This window comes from Euprymna scolopes, chromosome 46 (genome assembly GCF_053919585.1).
Source record: "Euprymna scolopes isolate OS-2025 chromosome 46, ASM5391958v1, whole genome shotgun sequence".
Taxonomy (NCBI): Eukaryota; Metazoa; Mollusca; class Cephalopoda; order Sepiida; family Sepiolidae; genus Euprymna; species Euprymna scolopes.
In genome coordinates this window covers 180,114,102-180,126,367 of record NC_136527.1, presented here as the reverse complement: position 1 = coordinate 180,126,367, position 12,266 = coordinate 180,114,102, and the positions used below count along the sequence as shown (strand labels likewise).

The window sequence follows — 12,266 nt, the reverse complement described above, 5'->3', positions numbered from 1 at the left end:
TGCAAAAATCAAAAGAAAAAATACACCGAAAAAGAGATAGAGGCAGGAAAAGAAGGATGGAAACAAAATAAGCGAGCAGAGAAGTTCCAAGAGGAGCTGGACTAGGAGTACATATACAAGGATTCTTCACTCCAATTGCACAAGAGTGGAAGAAAATCATGTTTAATTTTCGAATTTTGAGCGATTATTCGAAAAATAGGTAACTTTACACAAATAGAGAGGATTTTGTTTCATGTTTGAGTGATCTGTCCGTGATTTTTCATATTTATATACTTTCATAGAAATGTTTATGTTGTGTCAAAAATCTATTTTCTACATTTTTTGTAAAGTTGTTGCAAAATAAATAGCATTTAAAACTACTTAAAACACACAAACAAAAAAGCAGGTAGATGGAAAAGTAACTTTTTTTTATGGTAATATTTATTTACTGTATATTTAGTTTTTACCCTTGGTCGCGTGTTAGCTTCACTGCTAAATTCCTGAATACTTTTAATAAAAAAAACAGTTTCTGCATATTATATATTTCCCTCTGCTACCGACTTAAATCGCAACGCTAAAAGTGTGCGTATGTAAAAGAAAAGCAAGAACACCTTATATGCAGATTTTAATAATAATTTAAAAAAATGTAAGTAAACCTCCTTTTTTTTCAATAACAATGTTATCATATCAATACAGGCGCACACTCTAAGCAAACAACGAATTTCATGACGCGGAGGTTTCCATCGGCTGTCTAAAGCGTTTAATCTGTGCATGCGCACAAGAGAATTTCATTAAGAAAGTGTAACTGTTAATTTCACAGCTCCAAGCAAGTTTTGTTTTTGTTTTTATATGAATTTCGAGATACCGACATAAAACTTAATGATTTTATAATGTATGCATAGAAAAAAATAAACTAATAATAATAATAAAAAACAAACGTATTATTTTTAATTTTATCATTAATATTGTGTAGAAATAACTTGGGTGTGATGCAGTCCGCCAGCTCCATGCACGAGCCGCCACTGCAAATGTTAAACAAAAATCAATAATAAGGCACAAATCCCACTCACAAAATGGAGGAGAGGCTGTGTACTTCTTTATTTGTTAAAGGCTTATCCATAGCTAAAGTTTTTACTCGTAACAATCACTCCAGAGACTGTCCTATTTACTTAAATCAAATCAATGATTTTTATATAACAGAAAAGATTATGTTCAATGCAAACGTTACTGATATGGACATGCAGATTAGATACAATGAGAACGTTGGAATAGAAGTGGATGATAAACTGATCTGGAAAAATCGCTTGTTTTGTGGCGCGTACAGAGATGGGCGATTGGAGAAAAGGGAAACTATCAGTGAGAGTTGTAGACTTACGGAGCGGAATTAGGTCGTTTACTTATCAGTAGAAGGATTAGAGAAGAATATCTGATATTGATTGAATTATCAGGGTGAGCGCGTACGCAGACCTCACACTTAGAAAGAATGCACCCGAATCGTCCACATTTGGGACGATCGCAAAAGTCAACCAAACCGCAGTGCAATGGAAGGGTCTCACTCTGGAGGAACGACCTTATTTATCGCCGTAACCTCGATGCCAGGTAGTATTTATTTGCTCCCCCACCGAGCAAATTAGGCACAAGTCCGATTTTTAAAGTGAGGAGTGAAGGGGAAATGGGAACCAGCTCCCCGGGGAATAGGGGAACTGGGTAGGTACAATTGGTATGAAAGGTTGCCCCTACATTGACCAAGGTCTTGCTGGTCTTTGCTTGACACTTGTTGCCCAGGCCCCGAAGGGCGAGGGTCAGGTAAGTATCATTTTTTTTGTATTATGTGCACTGTTTTTATATCGCACTCATTTTTAACCACCGACAGACATTAATAACTTGAGCTATGACAACAGCGTATTCTTTTCATTGTTTTGAGTCTCGAGTATATATCCGAAACAGTTAATCAACAGAGAACCGCATCACTTTTATAAAAGCATATAAGATATCAACGAATACACACTCGAGAGTCAATTTTTTTTTTTATAATTGCATCAGCAGTGAGATATCTATTTGCATCGATAGAAGGATCCAGCCATTTTCTCAGCGACCTTTGGTAGGGAATGTTCAGTAAATAAGCCTAGACGAGGGCAAGAGATTGCAATGTTTAAAATTAAAGAGAAATGGCCCCATTAGAGTTATATATATATATATATAAATGGGCGGAAGTCTCTCGAGAGCTCTTTCAGCTATCATCTCATCAGGAGAAAATCGATAGCGTAAAAATAATAATACTATGTCGAAAATTAAGAGTTCTGATGGGGAACTATTGAATGTGCCAAAAATTACGGGGACACTAAAATAAAGTGTATTAACGTTTAAAAAACGATTAAAATATTGGCACAACGAGGGGGAGGGGACAGAGAAAAGATTCACAGTTCCCCAAAGAGAAACAATGTGTTAGATGTTTCTTTCTGCCGGCATAAAGAAGGTTTCCGCACTGCAATAGAGACAGACTCCAAAATCTTTATATGGTTTCTGGAGTCCGCTCTATGTAGCACCTCGAACCATTCTATTTATATCTATCGGCACAGCACGGGTTGTCAACCAAATGCTGGACAATAGCAGAGTCCAAGGCTGCAGAAGGATGGAGACTACCAGACACCATGCTCCCTTGTCTAATCTTCGATGGAACATGCTGGTTTATACGAGTCAAAAGATGCAATGCAATTTGACTCGTATGAACCAGCATGTTCCATTTAAGATCTGACAAGGGTCTGGTAGTCTCCCTCCTTGTGCAGCCTTGGACTCTACTATTGTCCAGCATTTGGTTGACAACCCGTGCTGTGCCGATAGATATAAAATAGGATATAAAATAGACTGGTTCGAGGTGCTACATAAACAGACGCCTTCTAGTAATCAATGAACCAAAAACACCAAACGGCCTGAATTACCTCCCTTTGTCCATTATAGGATACAAATCGACCCAATTTCAAAATTAACTAACAATACTTAACAATATAATTGGCTTATCTCCCTTCATTTTATCCTACTTAACGATATGAAAACATCTTTCAAGTAGAATAACAATGAATCTTAAAACATTAAATAACAATAAATAGATTAGAATACTCCACCCGTAATATTATACAAGGAGTTTTATATATATCTAATACACCCATTTTATTTCCTCTCGTATTCAATTAAACTTTGAAACTAAAAGGCTCTTAAATTCGAGCACAAATATAACGATAATCTATTAACATTACCTGCCACTAATATGAAACTAAAACTAACCGTAACATTTTTGCAAGGCTGTTACGGCAAATGAACAAACAAAATATTTAAAGGTTAATTAACAAACAAACAAAAACTTTAAAAATTAAATATTGGGTAACAAAGAAATAACAAGATCTAATTTCGGAACCGAACGAATGGGATATATATTAAAACTTTTTTTTAATGGCTTAGGGCTCTCTGTAGCAACTTCTCATGACTCTACTCTTAAATAAGGATACGAAAATTAGGCGACATATTAATATTTAAATGTAATTTTCCGTAACCACAACAAAGGTAGATGTTTCTCGTATGCCTTTCTAGCTAGGGATTTTTTCTTCCGTCTTTCTCTTAAAAAATGCTCTATTGCCAAAAGCGTGCTTATTCATAAAGTCTGAAGAAATGCTGGTTTTGAAAATTTTCAAACTGTAAACATAACACTGAGTTATGTACCCTTAACCCGAGCTCTCCAGGAAGGAGAGAGAAAAAGATACTGTCATGGCGGACCCAATAAAGGTACACATGTACGTCGCTTATCGAGGCTAACTACTGTGTCTTGTTCAGTGGTGCACTGTGCAGACCCCCAATCATTTCTACTCAAGATTATCGATACACGGTAAAAATAATACGTTTATTTTTTTCCTTTCTATGTGATAATATATCATAATAATAATAATAATAATAATAATATATATATATATATATATATATATATATATATATATATATATATATATATATATATATATATATATATATTAATCCTGAAGCTTAATGTCGATAACTGTCCCCATATTCATATAAGTATAAAAGTAAAACTTTGCTTGGAGCTGCCAAATTCACAGTTACACATTCTTAGCGAAGTTCGCTTATACGCATGCGTCGCATGCCCGCTTCAGACGGCGAATGAAAGCTAAGTTGGAACTGTCGTTTTAGCAGTTCCAAACGCTCGTGAAAACCGGTGTTTGCGTGTTTTCGCTTATATTATTATTTTTTTAAAAGGCTTGTTTACAAATGTTTTGTTTTTATTATTATTAAAAAGTGTAAAGTGTTCTTGTAAATAAATATCCACCTTAAAAAAAATTCTCACACTTTTAAATGCGATTTAAGCAGACAAAAATATACAATATGCGAAACTTTTTTTTTTATTAAAAGTGTTCGGGCTTTTTACCCGTAAAGCTACCAACGTAACTAATGTTATTTTTTCACGTACGGCTTATTTTGTTTGTGTTTTTATGTAGTTTGAAATCTATTCATTTTGTGGTAGTTAAACTTTACAGAATAAAAAATATTTACATTTTTTCTATTGAAAAGTTAAGAAAATTTTATTTTTTTAAATACATTTTAGTTAAAAAAATGTTTTTAAATGTTCCTATTTACAATGCCTCCCCACGGGACAGAGTTAGACACCAGGGTCGTTTTTTAACGTGGAGAAAAGGAACAAAAATAAAAATTGTCTCAGTCGTGAAGGACTTCTCCTCCACCGACAGAGAACAAGAAATTGAAGTGAAGCATCTGAAGAACAGACACTACACCTTGATCTTGGACAAAAGGAAAACTGTTATCCAGTAAAACCATTTTCAAATAGTAAGCTCCTAACTTTACCATCGTGTGCAAGCAAGTAAATTTCAAAGATTTTGTTTTTATGAAAAAATAAATTATTAAAAAATTGTAAATAAAATGTATTTAAATAAATGTTTTTCGTTTGTTTGCCTGCGGAAAAGCCCATAAAATTTATTTAATCTGTAAAGTTTAAAAGAAATATATTTGTATATTTTTTTATTACTCTGTAAAGTGTACACATTTTAAAATTGTATTTTTTTATTAAAATGTTTTTGCGTATTATCCCTTTTTCGACGGCTTATAATGGCAAAGTTAAAAAATATTTGTATTAAAAAAAGACAATTTTAATGGCAAGCTTATTTTGTTATACGCCTATTTTTAATTAACAGCAAGCTTTTTATAAATAAAAAACGTTTTTAAATAGTAAAACTATTTTCGTTAATGAAAATCTGTTATCTAAAAGTTATAAAAGTACGATTCAACTCAGTTAGAACCCGGTTCAGTTGAATCGCAAAAAGAGGATCACGTAAACATTGTATTCCTTCTACCCTAATTAATATTCTACTAATAGACTGCCTAGTACTTACCTTTCCCAACACAATTGATATAAAAGAATTTAACCATGACCTCCTTGCATCCCCAAAAAATAACTTCTGTGACGGTAAGTGAACTTCAACAGATTGAGTTTTCACAGCTGCCTCTCCATGATAAAGTTGAAATTAAGAAAAGAGGCCGTTCAACGCCTGATATTCAAATATCTCAGTCAGGCATTAGCAACAACAAAGTGTATATTCGTAGCTTTAATTCTGACTGTGTTATATTCGCATATCTCTCCACATTTCCATGAATAAACCAGAATTCAGCAAGGCAATGACGGCAGCAACAATGGCGACCCTAAGACAAATCTGTTCGCCGTTACAACGTAGTCAAACACAATAAATACACAGGACAATTTCAAATCCCATCTCTTGAGATACACACATCATTAGAATAACTCGCACCTTACTTCAACATAGAAAACCTCCAGAGAAAGCTGCACAGCAAAAGAAAAAAACCAAAATAAAAAATCACAGACACTACCGTAAACGCAACTCAGATAGCATAAAAACGCAAATAATGATTCCACAAAACACCCCAACAATACGACACCGACTAGGTTACATTCACAACTTTCTCAGCTTTAAATCGATGTAACACATGCATACACACACCAAACAGATAATTCTCTACAATTCATTAAAGCACGAAAAACAAACACAAATAAAAAATACGACGGCCATTTTGACGCCGGAGCCGATGTGCCTTTTACTACGTCCGTCAGAGAAAAAGGGTTTTCCAGCAGATCGCTGGCCAGAGCAGGTCGCCTCGCTACCAGCAGAAACGGACACAGCTGTTCCCCTCAACTCTTTGCAGCAGCAGCAGCAGCGACAGCCGTTCCCCTCAACTTTCTAGCAGCAGCAGCGGCAGCAGCAATAGCCGTTCCCTTCAGCTCCATCCATTAGTAGCAGCAGCGACAGCCGTTCCCCTCAACTTTCTAGCAGCAGCGGCAGCAGCAATAGCCGTTCCCTTCAGCTCCATCCAGCAGTAGCAGCAGCGACAGCCGTTCCCCTCAACTTTCTAGCAGCAGCAGCGGCAGCAGCAATAGCCGTTCCCTTCAGCTCCATCCAGCAGTAGCAGCAGCGACAGCCGTTCCCCTCAACTTTCTAGCAGCAGCAGCGGCAGCAGCAATAGCCGTTCCCTTCAGCTCCATCCAGCAGTAGCAGCGGCAGCTCAGCGACAGCAGTTGATTCAAAAGTGCGTAGTCACCTATCACCGCTTGTTCCCTTGAGGAATACCACCAGCGAACCCCGACTCATCTCAGCGACTCCTCAGCGGCAACAACGGTGGCGATGTTCAAGTCCCGGACGTCATCCCTAGACCGTACCAGCATCTAGGCCCCTGTACCTGCCCGAACCTGATCAGGCCAGGATTCCAACCTCTCTAATCCCAATTCCGGCCTTCCTGACGCCCGGCTGACCGTTCCGGCCTTGATTGGGGATATATATACTTATTCACATTGACCCTCAATAAAGGTTTAAACCAAATTACTTCGTTTGTTCTCCTTGCTTCCATACGCTCGTGTTATTCTATAACAACTGGTACCAACGGAAAAGTTGGCTTTGCGGCTGTGAACTAAAAAAGGCATTGTTCTGCTTTCCTTGTTTGTTGTTTGGGAGTGATGTAACGTGGACAAAAGATGGTTTCAGAACTATTAGCAAAATGAAAGATAGAACTGAAAAGCATGAGAAGTCAAAGGAGCACGTTGACAATGTAGTTTCCCTATCAATTTTGGGGACCGTAAATATTAAAGAAAAACTTAGTGAGGCCTACAGACTTTCAATCAATCATCATAACATGAATGTTAAGAAGAACCGTGAAATTTTATCTAAAATAATAGATTGTATTTTCTTTTGTGGGAACTTTGAAACTCCCTTACGAGGACATGATGAAAAAGATGATTCAGTAAATGCAGGTGTATTTAGAGGATTAGTAAATTTTGCATCTAAATTAGATCCATATTTAAAGAATCACTTAGAAACCAGTAGTGTCTTCAAAGGTGTTTCCAAGATGACATACTTGACTGTCTTTTACAAATATACCATGATGAAATAAGGGCAGAAATTAGCAGAGCTTCCTTTGTAGCTGTCATGGCTGACGATACAACAGATGTGTCTGAACATACACAAATGATCATTGTTTTACGGTACGTCTTGGATGAAAAAATACTTGAACGCTTTTGGGGATTCTTTATTCCAGAAAATCAAACCGCTGATGGAATATCAAAATATATTCTACAACAATTGGATATAATCCTTCAAGGGAATCGCCAAAAACTGATATCTCAGACATTTGATGGTGTAAATGTCATGAAAGACAAAAAAGCTGGTGTTCAGGCGAAAATAAAAGCAGTTTATAGTAATGCACATTTCACTCACTGTTATGCGCATCAACTTAATTTAATAATGAGGAATGCAGCAAGCATTACACGAAATGCTAGAATATTTATCTCTAACATTTTGGCTATTCCGACTTTCTTTTCTAGATCACCACAGCGTCTGTCCATTCTCAAGAAGCATCTGGATGTAAGCATTCCACCTCCATCCGCCACGAGGTGGAACTTAAACATACGGGCCATAAATAGAGTTCATGAAAATGTTCAAGCATTAAAAAAATGTCTCACTGAAATTCAGTCAACATCATATGTAGATGAAACCGTTGCAGAAGCGACAGGAATTCTGAAATATTTGAACGATGAAAATTTCATATTTTGGTTAGAGCTATTTCATAAAATTATGTCTCATGGTGAAATTATTTATAATCAAATGCAATCTCGGGAAATTAGCATATATAAAGTCAATGAATACATAGCAAATTTCAAAACTGCTATAAGATAAGAAACTCCAAATACTGTGAAAATCCTTCACAAACACTCAAGGCCGAAGCTAAAGAACTGTGTGACTATATATCTGTTGATATAACAGACAGATATTCTTCAACTAAACATTTAATAAATTGTTTAACAAGAAAAGCTTTGCTAGTTTTAAGAAAGAACTACCTACAGAAGAGATATCCTTGACAACTGAAGCATATCCCATGATTGACAAACAAAAGCTTGAAACTGAGTTAGAAATATTTTATAGTAGGTCAGATATCCATGAGTATTGCAAAGTAATTGATCTCCTGAAATTTATTTTGGAAAACAATTTAAACGATGTTCTTAGTGAAATCACAAAACTCATAAAAATTATCTTGACAATTCCCATGACTACATCAGAGGCAGAACGTTGTTTTTCAACTCTGAAAAGAATAAAAACTTTTCTAAGGAGCACCATGGGTTGCGAAAGACTAAATGCACTTGCAGTGCTTTCAATTGAAAAAAAGTTATTCAGCAATCATTCAGAAGTTGAGGAGAAAATTATCAATCTTTTCTCACGAATTAAAACAAGAAGAATGGAATTTACTTCCAATTAAATATAAGTAAGCTATTCCAAATATTTACATTTATTTATAATTCCTTTAAGTTATTGTATTTTTATACGTGTGCATACGTATAAATTATGTATATTTTTTCATGTTTGTTTTATTTTTACACAATATTAAAACAATACGCATTTTTTTAAACAGCACCCCCACTAATCTTAGGCACGAGCCGCCACTGGTCTTGTTGTCTTTCCCTTATGAGTGAAGTCCTTCCCTCTTAATTATACATGGTGTCAGGAGTCGGATAAAAACAAAAATAACGAAACAAAGGAAAAATACAACGACCCATCCTAAAAATAAAACATGAAAATACGTATGAACGATGAAGGACGCACCCTCACCACGTGGTAAACTTTTTTCGTTTCTTTGTTTGTTTTGTTTTTAATATCCAGTCAGTCAATACTTTTTGACGCTCTTGTTTAACACAAATATGTCTAACCCAAACGAAGCTTCACCAAAACATGCCGAAATCGACCCAATTTCTTTCATGTTACAAATGCAACAACAACAACTCACCATGCAAGAACAGATGACGAACCTCATGGCACGCCTTCTGCCCACCGGGCAACACGCCCCCACCCCATTGTCGGGCCATTCACGGGTGAATTCCGAGCGACCAGTAATAGAACCTGACTCGTCAGACAATAAATGGATCATTTTTAAGGATGCATGGCTTCGTTATAAGGAGATGACACAACTTAACGACCCCACAGAAATCCGGAATGAGTTACGATCTGCATGCAATTCATCTGTCAATGAGATGTTATTCAATTTTATTGGTCCGGATGCCCTGCATAATGCATAATGCTACAGAGAATATATTAATTCCGTTGCCGTGAAAACCGTCCATCCCGAGGTATACCGTCAGCAGTTCTTTGTAATGAGGCAAAGTGATGGGGAGACTATCACATCCTTTATTTCCCGGTTGAAATCACAAGCGATGCTCTGCGCTTTCAATTGTGGCAACCAGCAATGTACAATGTCATTTTCCGAAGACATGATCAAATCTCAAATCATTGCCGGATTACGGGACACCTCCCACCAGAGCAAAATTTTAGCAGAGATTACGTCCCTGCCAACTCTAAATGACTTAACTAGACATCTCTTGACTCTAGAATCTACCGCCAGAGCATCAAATCACTTCCGACCAGCAGAGATCACACAAGTGGCCCAATTTAAATCTGCGTCATCAAGAAAGTTTTCACCACCAGACAAGACCAAAAATTATAATGGCAAATACAAAGGTTGTGGACACAAGGCACGCCCAAAAGGACGAAGACAATGCCCCGCTTGGGGCAAATCATGCCACAAATGTGGCAAAGAGAACCACTTCTCAACCATATGCCATGGCACAGCATCGTCAAATGCCATAATGGGAGACTACCCAAATGACAGCCAAGATGAAGATTCTTCGTTCATATCGACAATGACTGTGCAACCTAAATGACTAGAGGAAGAAGAGGGGATCCCGCATGGGTCATGGACCAACAACAAGTTCACACTAAGCCGACCAGAGCCACCTCCATTTTTCAATTTTACAACCACATTAGATACAAAGGCCCACCAACATCTCGGACGATTCAGACATATAAATATGAAACACCAACCCGTCCAATTGCTCACTTTGGCAGACATAGGAGCTCAGACAAGTACAGCTCGTATGGACTTATTGAACAATCTGGGGTGAACTTCTGAACATCTGCTGCGCACCAGACATCGGTTACGCGCCGTTAATGATGACAACCTGCCCATTAAGGGGGCCTTAATTGCCACGAGGTCACTCGGTAAGGCAACATGTTCGGAGGTGATATACATCAGCCCAAGGGTTAAGGGCCTGTATATATCACAAACGGCCCTGAAAAACTCAAAATTATCAACGACGACTTTCCAGCACAAATTAATAGTCTGGTAGCTCCAACGAAGATGGACCACAAACCAACTGACCGAATGTTAGCCCCATTCGGATGCCCATAGAGATCACCATGCCCACCACTGCCAGACAAGCTCCCGTTTCCTGCCACACCGGAATATCGAGGAGAGATAGAGAGCTGGATCAAATGCTATTTTGTCAGCAGTGCATTTAATACATGTACACACCATAAATTGCAGACCATGACCGGTGAACCGCTTACTATCACATTCCTCGACAACCACTAACCTAAGGCTGTTCACAAACCAATCCCTGTCCCTCACCACTGGAAAGAAGCTGTCAAATCCCAGCTTGATGCAGACGTAGCACTGAACATCATTGAACCAGTGTCAGCAGGGACACCAACGACATGGTGTTCGAGAATGATCACCGTGCCCAAAAAAGATGGCAGCCCACGTAGAACGATCGACCTCCAAAATTTAAATGCAATGACAAGACAAGAAACACACCACACACCCTCCCCATTCAATCTTGTCAATACGATACCCCCAGGAAAAAAGAAAACTATTCTGGATGCCTGGAACGGATATCACAGTGTTCCTCTGGCTGTAAAGGCACGGGATGCCACCACTTTCATAACAGAATGGGGCAGATACAGGTATTTGCGAGCCCCTTAAGGTTTCCAAGCGTCCAATGATGGTTACACAAAGAGATTCGACACCATTACAGAAGGTTTCCCTCGTGTTGCTCGCTGTGTGGACGACTCTATCTTGTAGGATGATGATATGGCACTATCCTTTTTTGCACACCGTTAGATACATCATACTATGTGCTGAAAATGGAATAGTATTTAACCCAGAAAAATTCCAATTCGCAAAAGACAATGTAGAGTTTGCTGGCTTCGACATCAGCTTAACAGGGTACAAACCATCTCAAAAATTACTTGAGGGCATCAGAAACTTCCCATCACCGACAAACATTACAGGAGTTAGATCTTTCTTTGGTTTGATTAACCAAGTTTAATATGCGTTTGCCCAAGCACCCATCATGTCACCCTTCAGAGAACTACTGAAACATAACAGCAGGTTTTACTGGGACGATACATTGGAACAACTCTTCCAGCAATCCAAGGAAACAATCCTAGAAAACATCCGGGATGGCGTTCGAACATTCGAAATAAATCGCCCAACATGTCTGACTACAGACTGGAGTCGAACAGGAATAGGATTTACCCTACTCCAAAAACATTGTGCATGCCCGTCCACAATGGACCACCGTTGTGGGCCAGGACATTGGAAAGTTGTATATGCTGGCTCCCGATTCACTAGACCTGCTGAGAACCGGTATGCACCAATTGAAGGGGAAGCTTTAGCTATAAAGTTTGGATTGGAAAGCTGAAAAATGTTTGTTTTAGGCTGCCCCCACCTGATACTTGCTATTGATCACAAACCCCTTGTGCCGATATTCAATGATCGTAGCTTGGACGAAATAAAAAATCCCAGGATTTTAGATATCAGAGAGCAGACCCTGGTGTACCAATTCAGGGCCATATCAATACCAGGCGACGCCAATG

The 12,266-nt window shown here is 38.0% G+C and overlaps 1 non-coding gene across 1 annotated transcript; it reads right to left on the bottom strand.

Moving 5' to 3' along the window:
• Positions 1-1,424: 1,424 nt before the first annotated feature.
• LOC145271643 (U1 spliceosomal RNA) lies at positions 1,425-1,585 on the bottom strand. The gene has a single exon (XR_013866046.1). It is a non-coding gene; the product is annotated as a U1 spliceosomal RNA (small nuclear RNA).
• Between the last annotated feature and the right edge of the window lie 10,681 nt (positions 1,586-12,266).